At 47.4% G+C, this 10,530-nt stretch overlaps 1 long non-coding RNA gene across 1 annotated transcript; it reads left to right on the forward strand.

Annotated features, from left to right (window-relative positions):
• Window positions 1–415: 415 nt before the first annotated feature.
• On the forward strand, window positions 416–6,752 carry LOC126652441 (uncharacterized). Its single transcript, XR_007631975.1, has 3 exons — window positions 416–1,206; window positions 4,297–4,743; window positions 5,032–6,752. It is a non-coding gene; the product is annotated as an uncharacterized LOC126652441 (long non-coding RNA).
• The last annotated feature ends 3,778 nt before the right edge of the window (window positions 6,753–10,530 follow it).

Raw genomic sequence — 10,530 nt, forward strand, 5'->3', positions numbered from 1 at the left:
TGTAGAAAACACCCTAAAATCTGTGCAAGAAGATATAGTCATAGACGCAACAACCTTCAGGCCCAGAGTTCTGGAAGGCCTCTAAGAACAGCATGTGCTCTGAGGAAGATGAAGAAGAGGAGGTCACAAAACACCCCCAGAGTCAATTCCCGAAAGGTGTGTTGGGGGGTAGAACCTGGGCGGTGGACGGATGGGGATTGGGTGAAAATCATTATAAAAATTGTAAATACCTGTATCTGGGAGCACAGGGTGGTGGTATTCCTGGAAGCCTGGGGGCTCATTAAAGCCTTTTATATCCTTATCTTACCTCCTACCTAATTTGGCCTGGAGTCTTTTTTTCCTCCACAGCCTTTTAGGCAACACTAGGAATGACAGGTTGGTGTCGTTTATCGATATATCAGTATGGACTACTGTGGTGGTTCTCCCCCAGCTGGCCTGGGGGATTCGGGAAGAGTTAAAGTTAGCAGGAACCTTTGTTCAGGGGAGAATTACGCCCGGACCCGGAAGTTGTAACAATATGGTTTTCCGGTAAAATGTGCTGAACACAGCAAAATGTGTTTCGTGACATGCACAGTAAGCAGAGTTATATAACACCGTTAGTGGCCAATGGAAGAATATTTATGTATGTGGGAACCAGTGGAGAGTTGACATGTGTAGCCTAAAAAGTGTATAAAAGTAGCAGACATTGTGCAATAAAGTGTTCCAGCCTCTGGATCCACAAGGGTTTTGTGTCGTGTCCCGCCTCGACCCACGACAATTGGAGACCCTGATGCGATCAACGGAGGAGTGAAGAGAGGAAGTAGCGAAAAAGAAGATCTGGACTTTGCCGCCGAGCGAGCCCTGACCGGCGATCCGCAGAAGACGAAACAGAGACGCAGCACGGCAGACCCGGGGCTTGGGGCCCGCGCCGTTTGCTGCGGCAGCCTCTGCCGCTGCTCTTCTGCTGAACCAAAAGAGGAGAGGTCTCCGCCTTACCTCTGCCTCCGGTTTTGTTACAGAGCAGCCAGGCTTTTTGCAATCATCTGCCGCAGTAGCTTAGCTTGCTAACTCGGAGCTGAGGAGATCGAACTTGGAGTCTGCACTCACTGCTTGCTTTTTGAAAACTCCGCCTCTGCTTTTGCTGCGGCGTCTGCCCCCCCCCTGCTTTCGCCAGCCAAGTCGAGCTGAGGAATCTGAGCTGAGCTGCGCCTGCTGGCCCGTTGCTAGGTAACAATGATAGCTGAGTAACAAAGTTGTGGCTGGGGTTTTTTAACCCCTGCAGCTGCGAACTTTAGTTGCTATATTGCCGTACTACTGTTTTGCTATTCTGCTTTTGTTGTTGCTTAATTTTCTCTTCGTTAAACTGCCTTACAGTGTAAAGTAATTTCTGTAAGTCAGTCCTCTAACTTGGTCAAGTAAATAGTTACACGTCCCGAACGAGGACGGAGAAAGACAGCTTCGAGATAGCTGTTGGAGGCGGGAAAACTCCGGTGTAGCTAGTAAGAACGACAAGGGAAAAGTTCTGGGAACTCTGTAACTCCTGATATCACAAATCCTCCCCCTGTAAATCCTGCTGCTGCCAGCTCTCCTGCTGTGACTCCCTCGGCCCCTCCGCTCGAACCTTGTGAGAGTGAAACTCCCTTAGTTTCGCCTCCTCTCCCCTCTAAGGGCGGGGGGGCGAAACTTTCAAAAGTAAAAGGGTTTCGTTCAGCAAAACGGGGGCTGTTATGGGACGATTCAGATGAGATATACGGACCTAGGTCCCCTGCGGTCAAGAGTAGGTCCTATAAATCTCCGCAGGAATTTGCAAAAACTTCTCCTGCAAAAATCAGCAAAGCCAAATGCAAGAAGGCTCATAAACACCTCCCAGAGCCTTCTGAGCCTCCTATGTATCCTCCTCTGCCATCGGGATCTGATAGCCATTCTGATGAAAGTGAGGAGGATGTTCTGGTGCCTGTACAATCACAAAAGGCACAAAGCAGTATCATCCGTCATAAGCCTTCTCGAAAGTGGAAGCTGCCCCCTGCACAAGTTACCGTCCGACACCGTGATCCTTTAACATTCTGACAAAAGGTTAAAGCTCGGGCGATGCAAGAGGGAAATTGGGAGTTAGCAGATCAGATTGATGCCCCGTTGGAGGGCACTTCTCATCAGGTAGCCTCCTTACCAAGTGGGGAGGCTGGGGCTTTCCCGGTGGTGAGGGGGGATCCAGCTAATGGACAGCCTGATGAGCACCGCCCGTTTTCATGGAAGGTGATTCAGGAGTTACAGAAAACAGCAGTGCAGTATGGGTCCAACTCGGCCCCTACTATGCGTATGCTTAGGCTATTGGCTATGGAGGAAATGACCCCATATGATATACAGATGCTTGCCCAGATTCTATTTCCCCCGGTGCAATTCTCAGTATTCCAGTCAGTCTGGTTTAAGAGGGCTGCAACACAGGGATTAAGAAATTTGCAATGGCCTCAAGATGACCCCCGATATGGAAATGGTGGTGATGTCCTTACTGGCACAGGACAGTTTTCTAACCCTCAACATCAGGCACAATGGCCTCCTTTAGTATTAGAGCAAGTTAAAGCTGTAGGCATGTATTAACCGGTCCCCCTCATTCACTATTCTGATGAGTGATGACAGTTCCTTCTGAGTTTCTATTTGCCAACTTACGGCAGTCTCGCTTCCAATGACCTGTTTCTAGGCAATAGGAACACTGGTTTTGTCCTATTCTTGCTTGCTGGGAGGGAAAGCTTCCTCTCCCTCGTGTGATCTGGCCTCGGCCTCGACTTCTGAAACTTGGTCCTGGAAAATTCGAATTTTGAGTTATAGCAGCTACTACTACCCTCACCAATTTCCTATCTCCCTTTTTATCTCTGTTGTACACTCTCCAAGTTTCTCCTATTAATGTCTCTAAGTCCCTATTATCAGGTTCTTTAATTTTCTGCAATCTTTTTCTAATATCAGGGCTACTTTGTCCCATTAACAAACCCACTAACTGCTGCTTACCTGCATCTGAGGACGAATCTAGAGTTGTGTATTTTCTTATAGCTGCTCTAAACTTGTCTAAGAATGCAGTTGGGGTCTCATCTTGCCCTTGTTTCACATCGTATAAGGCGACCCAATTTACTGCTTCGGGTATGGCACTTTCCAACCCCAATCATACTAACAATCTGTACCTGACCAGTGATCTATACTGGGCTGGATTATTTGGATCCCAATTAGGATTCACTCATGGGAAATGTTCATCGATGGTACCTTGTAAGGTACCAGTTGCAATTTGCCCCTGCAAATGACTCCTTTTGGTTTTTATTACAAGTTCTTTTTCTGTCTCTGTTAGCTCTGATAACATCAGGTGCACATCTTGCCAATCAATATCCTGGTTTTTCACAATTAGTTCAAATCTCTCAGCTACTTTACTTGGATCTTCCCCAAAGTTTTTAACTTTTCAGATGTTAGCTCTCCAGCTGTTCAGATCACTTGATGAAAAAGGTATTTTTACCTTTACTAGGTTACCTGTGGGTGCTACCACTTCTCGTAAGGGAGCAACCACATGACCGGCATCGGTTTTAGCTTTAGCTTTAACCCCAGTTTTGCTTTTAGCTTTCTGTCCCACAGTTTGACTACGAGTGTAGTAGGTACTACTTACCCCCTCTTCTAAGTCCTCTAAACTCTGCTATACTTTCAGAATATGTTTCTTCTGGGCTTCTGGCAACTAGTCCAGATCCTTGGGGGCTATCCTACCTAGCTGCTTATTTATCACAAGGAAGTGGCCAACGAAATGAGAGACAGGAAAGAGGAGAGAAATAAGCCCTCAGTAAATTCCCCCACTCAAGCAGGTGTTACTTACAAGGTTGTCTTACCGACCCCAGAATGACTAGAATTCCCCATAGGAGAACCTGCATCCTCGGAGTGTCAGCAGGCTCACAAGATAGCGGGTGTCCCCACAAAAGGCAACGTTGTCTTCCATGTGAAGCTTGACTCCACTCCCAGTATGAGCTATCTTCTTTTTATAAAATTAGCAGGTGACATCTACCTGGGTAGGTGTGGCTTTTGGTCCCTCCCCCCATTATGTAAGTGGTACCCCTTCTGTGCATGTGTGTGTACATTGGAATTTCCCCATGCCTGCATGCTACACCTTGGGAGGTCTTTCCTAAATGAGTCTGGGGGCTTGCTTCATCATCATCCTTTTCACTTTCTCCTTCAAATGCCCTTGGAGGGCTGTCAGCCAATGGTGAGACCCCAATTAATTTCAGTTTATACAAGATGCTTCCTTCAAGGACAAAGTTCTCATTAATCAGTGCTTGTTTTCTCATAACTTGGCAGGAAAAGAACAGACTCTCACAGGTGGCTGGGCCAAACACAGACCAAAAGTAGCAGTGTTTAATTAAGCCCGAATACACGGATGATGCCCCTTACTTCGCCTTCTGCATTCCTACTTTAAATCACACAGACCCCATGCAGAGATGTCACTGGGTTGAATTGCCACAAGGCATGCTTAACAGTCCAACCATTTGCCAAACAGTGGTAGTTAATGCAATACACCCTGTTTGGAAGCTTTACCCTTCAGCTGTCATATACCACTATATGGATGACATATTAATGGCTGCCGCCCAAGAAACTGAGTTGCAATCAATAATGACTTGGCTAACCAATGCTGTTCAAGAAGCAGGGTTACAGATTGCTCCTGAAAAGATCCAATGAACTCAGCCTTGGGCCTACCTTGGATGGAAAATCAAGCAGCAGATCATGCAACAGCCCCTGACTCTTAAGGTAATGGACACTATGACACTAAATGACTTACAGCAGCTGTTAGGAGCCATTAACTGGCTTTGGCCAATTCTAGGCATCACCACAGAGGAACTGCACCCCCTTTTTGAGTTACTTAAAGGTGACTTGGCCTTAACTTCTGTTCGGTTGTTAAGAACAGAAGCAAAACAGGTTCTAAAGGTATGCTTGCAGGCTATTGTAAACAGACAGGGTAGACGACGACATCCAGATCTACATATTCGCCTGACCCTTGTATCCAGCAATTTTCAACCCTTTGCTGTCCTTTTTCAGTGGGAACAGATGGAGTCTGACCCTTTGTGAATTCTGGAATGATTGTTTCTGCCTCATTCTCCACCTAAAACTGCCTGGACTATTAATGGCATGTTTGCCAAGCTTGTTGTTAAAGGTCGAGAATGGCTACAGGAGATGGATGGATGGGACCCAGAGATTATCTACATCCCAACAACAAAAGACAACTTGAACTGGTTTCTTGCAGAGGACGTTGGATTTCGGGCTGCGTTGGCAGACTACAAGGATGACATTTCCATTCACTTTCCTAAACAGACTCTGGGCAGAAATTGGGAATTTACCTTTAATGGCTACGCGTCGCTGCCGACCACAACCAGTACCAGGCACAACTGTCTTTACTGACGCATCTGGATGATCAAAAAAGGCTGTGAGGCCACTGGAGCAGTCAAATACAGACCATTGACAAAGGTTCTGTAAAGGTGTTAGAAGTTCCTGCTATTTGCATAGCCTTTGAATTATTTTGTAATGAGCCTCTGAATGTCATTACTGATTCATGTTATGCTGCAGGATTAGACTCACATCTCAAAACCTCCTTCCTTCGAGATGTGACTAATCCATACTTCTCAGAAATACGTACTCTATGGTTCCTTGTCAATCAGAGAAAATCTGACTTTTATGTAATGCATGTCTGTTCCCACACAGAGCTTCCAGGACCCATAGCGGAGGACAATCAAAGAGCAGATGCCACCGCTATGATTGCTACTGTTCCCAAAACTCTTGAACAGGCCAAACTCTCTCACCAATTCTTCCATCAGAATGCACACTCTTTAAAGAGGCAATTCCAACTTACAATGGATCAGGCCAGAGATATCTTCATGTCATGTCCTGACTGCCAACAATTTACCCCAATGCCATCTAAAGAAGGGGTTAATCCCCGGGGCATAGCAGCTAATGAGATATGGCAAACTGATATTACTCATATAGCTGAATTCGGTCAGCTAAAGTATGTACACGTCACTGCAGACACACTCTAAGTATATTAATGCCACACCAGGGAAAAGGAAAGAGAAGTCATCAGACACTGGCTTAACTGCTTCGCAGTTTTGGGAATCCCAAAAACTATAAAGACAGATAATGGTCCTGCATATTGTTCTTCAAAAGTTAAAACATTTCTCACAGACTGGGGGGTATCTCACCTTAGAGGAATACCACACTCACCCACATGACAAGTGTCCCAGTTTAAATGAGACAAGGGTCTTTTGCTGAGGATGGATTAGGAGGAAAAGACCCAAACTTCTCTTTCCAAGCAATTATAAATCCAAAATTAAGAGGCTTTGATTGAAGGAAAACAAATTATGGAAAAGGGAAAATAACAGCCCTTTATTAAAGGTATGTGTGTATTAACAGGAACACGGAAAAAAACCCAAGTAAAATAACTAAGCAATACTCCTATACACACCAATAATCCCCTTTAAGAACAAAGAAGAAAATCAAACAGTTCAATTTTTTTGCACCCTTTGATGTAGTTCCAACCACAGTCAGCAGGGGGCACCGTCGGGTCACTGAAGATGCAAAAACTTGTAGTGTCCTATTGTAGTCACCAGGTGGCGCTGTTGGATCACTGGAGGAAGCAGAACTTGTAATGTCCAGTGCCCATCACCAGGCGACGCTATGGAATCCCTAGTCACCGCCCCGTGGGATGGGGAAAAAAAAAACAAAACAGTACTCTCCAGGTACAAACCAAAAACCAAAAAAAAAAAACAAACTCGGTTCCCCTTCCCACACTGGGGAAGGAGAGAGAGAGAGGGACTGGGGGGGGGAAGGGGGAAGGAAAGGAAAAGAAAAAAAACAGCAATAAAACAGAAAGTTCTCCCAATGGAAGAAAACTCACGAACTTCAGCTGATTAGGATTAGTGTTAAGCAGGGCCTGCAGCCAGCAACAGCTGAGAAGAGAACAGCAACAAACTCCACTCCAACAGGAAGAAAAGAAGCAAACTAGGCAGCTCTGCAGCCCACTGCAGGTCCTGACCTCACTGGCACACACACACCAGCCACACCTCCCTTCCCCACCTCCTTCCAGCCCCACACACCAGCTCCCCCTCAACTCTTTCTCCTTCGTTGTCAAGACTAATCTCTTGGCTATTACTGGGCCAGGCCGATTCTTTTGTTCACCCAATGGGCAATATACGGAGCACACACACACACAGCAGAGGGAAAGGGAAGAAAAAAAAATTCTTTGCTAAAATCAGAACTATGACATTATCCACCCCTAATTTTTTTTTTTTCCCTTTTCCATGCCACCATACATCTATCACATTGAACCTTTTTTAACTCCATATATACATACATCATTCTAGACTATGTACATATTCACAAATACATATAGATACAAATACGGGTAGAGTTATGACCTGTTTACCCTAAGATAATATCTCCTTGGGGTATGCACCGGGTTTCTCTATCTTCTTGCATCACTCACCATGTGCAACCAGGTCCTTGGGCAAAGACAACTCCATGAATGGATTTGCCTTTGCTCGAGGCATGGTTAACCCAAACTGTTTTACCTAACATACCTCTCATGTGAACCACTGGGACCTTGTCCCCGTCTACAGTGTGAAGGGACTCTGATTGGGCAGGGCTGGCTCGATTGACGGAGCCTCTAGTGTTGACTAACCATGTAGCCTTTGCTAGGTGTTGATCCCAGTGTTTGAAAGTCCCTCCACCTAATGCTTTCAGGGTAGTTTTCAACAGTCCATTGCACCGTTCAACCTTCCCGGCAGCTGCTGCATGGTATGGTATGTGATAGACCCACTCAATGCCATGCTCTTTCACCCAGATGGTAACTAAACTATTTTTGAAGTGTGTCCCATTATCTGACTCAATCCTCTCTGGGGTGCCGTGCCACCACAGGACCTGTTTTTCGAGGCCCAGGATGGTATTTCTGGCAGTGGCGTGGGGCACCGGATGCGTCTCCAGCCATCCAGTGGTGGCTTCCACCATGGTGAGCACATAGTGCTTACCTTGACGGGTCTGTGGCAGTGTGATATAATCAACCTGCCAAGCCTCCCCATACCTGTATTTATTCCACCGTCCACCATACCACAGGGGTTTCAGTCTCTTAGCCTGTTTAATGGCAGCGCATGTCTCACAGTCATGGATAACCTGAGAGATAGCATCCATGATTAGATCCACCCCTCAGTCTCGTGCCCATCTGTAGGTGGCATCTCTGCCCTGATGGCCGGCGGCATCATGAGCCCATCGTGCTAAGAACAGTTTGCCTTTGTGCTGCCAGTCTAGGTCCTCCTGTGACACCTCAACTTGTGCAGCTCGGTCTGCCCGTTCATTGTTGCGATGTTCTTCATTGGCTCGATTTTTGGGCACGTGTCCGTCTACGTGGCGGACCCTCACAATCAGCTTCTCTACCCGGGTAGCAATGTCTTGCCATATATCAGCGACCTAGATGGGTTTTCCCCTACGTTTCCCATTGGTCTTCTTCCATCTGTCCAACCACCCCCACAGGGCATTGGCCACCATCCATGAGTCCGTTTAGAGGTAAAGTTTTGGCCACTTCTCTCGTTCAGCAATGTCCAATGCCAACTGGACAGCTTTGAGCTCTGCGAATTGGCTTGATTCACCCTCTCCTTCCATAGCTTCTGCAACTTGTCATGTGGGACTCCATACGGCTGCTTTCCATTTACGTTTCATCCCTACAATACGGCAGGAACCATCAGTAAAGAGTGCATAGCGAATGTCTTCTTCTGGTAGTTGGTTGTATGCTGAGGCTTCCTCTACCCGTACCACCTGCTCCCCTTCTTCTTCTTCTGCTAGACTAAAATCCTCACCTTCCGGCCAGTTCGTGATGATTTCTAGGATCCCAGGGCGATTTGGGTTTCCAATGCGGGCACGCTGCGTGATCAGGGCGGTCCATTTGCTCCAGGTGGCATCAGTGGCATGATGATTAGAGGGCGTTTTCCCTTTGAACATCCAACTCAACACCGGCAGCCGAGGTGCCAGGAGGAGCTGTTCTTCTGTGCCAATCACCTCTGAGGCAGCTTGTACTCCCTCATAAGCTGCTAGGATCTCTTTTTCTGTTGGAGTGTAATTGGCTTCCGACCCTCTGTAGCTTCGGCTCCAGAATCCAAGTGGGTAGCCTTGGGTCTCGCCAGGCACCTTCTGCCAGAGGCTCCAGGAGAGACCCTTATCCCCAGATGCAGAGTAGAGCACATTCTTCACATCTGGTCCTGTCCTGACTGGCCCAAGGGCTACAGCATGGGCAATCTCCTGTTTAATCTGTTCAAATGCTTGTTGTTGTTCAGGACCCCACTGGAAATCATTCTTCTTGCGGGTTACCAGATAGAGAGGGCTTACAATCTGGTTGTACTCGGGGATATGCATTCTCCAAAAACCTATGGCACCCAGGAAAGCTTGTGTTTCCTTCTTGCTAGTTGGTGGGGCCATTGCTGTGATTTTATCGATGACTTCAGTCGGGATTTGACGACGTCCATCTTGCCACTTTACTCCCAGGAACTGGATCTCTCGGGCAGGTCCCTTGACTTTACTCTTTTTAATGGCAAACCCAGCTTCCAGGGGAATCTGGATGATCTTCTTTCCTTTCTCAGAGACCTCTTCTGCTGTGTCCCCCTATACGATGATGTCATCAATGTACTGCAGGTGTTCTGGGGCTTCACCTTTCTCTAGTGTAGCCTGGATCAATCCGTGGCAGATGGTGGGACTGTGTTTCCACCCCTGGGGCAGTCGGTTCCACGTGTACTGCACACCCCTCCACGTGAAAGCAAACTGCGGCCTGCACTCTGCTGCCAAGGGAATGGAGAAGAATGCATTCGCGATGTCAGTAGTGGCGTACCACCTCGCTGCCTTAGACTCCAGCTCGTACTGGAGCTCCAACATGTCTGGAACTGCAGCACTCAGCGGCGGGGTGGCTTCATTCAGGCCACGATAGTCCACAGTCAGTCTCCATTCTCCGTCGGACTTACGCACAGGCCAGATGGGGCTGTTGAAGGGGAGTGGATCCTGCTGATCACTCCTTGGCTCTCCAGCTCATGGATCATCTTATGGATGGGGATCACAGAGTCTCAGTTTGTTCGGTACTGCCAACGGTGCACTATTGTAGTGGCAATTGGCACTCGCTGTTCCTCAACCTTCAACAGTCCCACAGCAGAAGGGTTCTCCGAGAGGCCAGGTAGTGAATTCAACTGCTTAGCAGCCTCTGTCTCCACAGCAGCTATTCCAAAAGCCCATCTATGTCCCTTGGGGTCTTTGAAATACCCATTCCTAAGGTAGTCAATGCCCAGGATACATGGGGCATCTGGACCAGTCACAATGGGGTGTTTCTGCCACTCCTTCCCGGTCAAACTCACTTCAGCTTCCAACACGGTCAACTGCTGCGACCCTCCTGTCACCCCAGAAATGGCAATAGCCTCTGGTCCCACATGTCCTGAGGGCATTAACGTGCATTGAGCACCAGTGTCAACCAAAGCCTTATATTCTTGTGGGTCTGATGTTCCAGGCCATCGGATCCAC

This window comes from Myiozetetes cayanensis, unplaced genomic scaffold, assembly GCF_022539395.1.
Source record: "Myiozetetes cayanensis isolate MyiCay16 unplaced genomic scaffold, myiCay2020 scf86, whole genome shotgun sequence".
Taxonomy (NCBI): domain Eukaryota; kingdom Metazoa; phylum Chordata; class Aves; order Passeriformes; family Tyrannidae; genus Myiozetetes; species Myiozetetes cayanensis.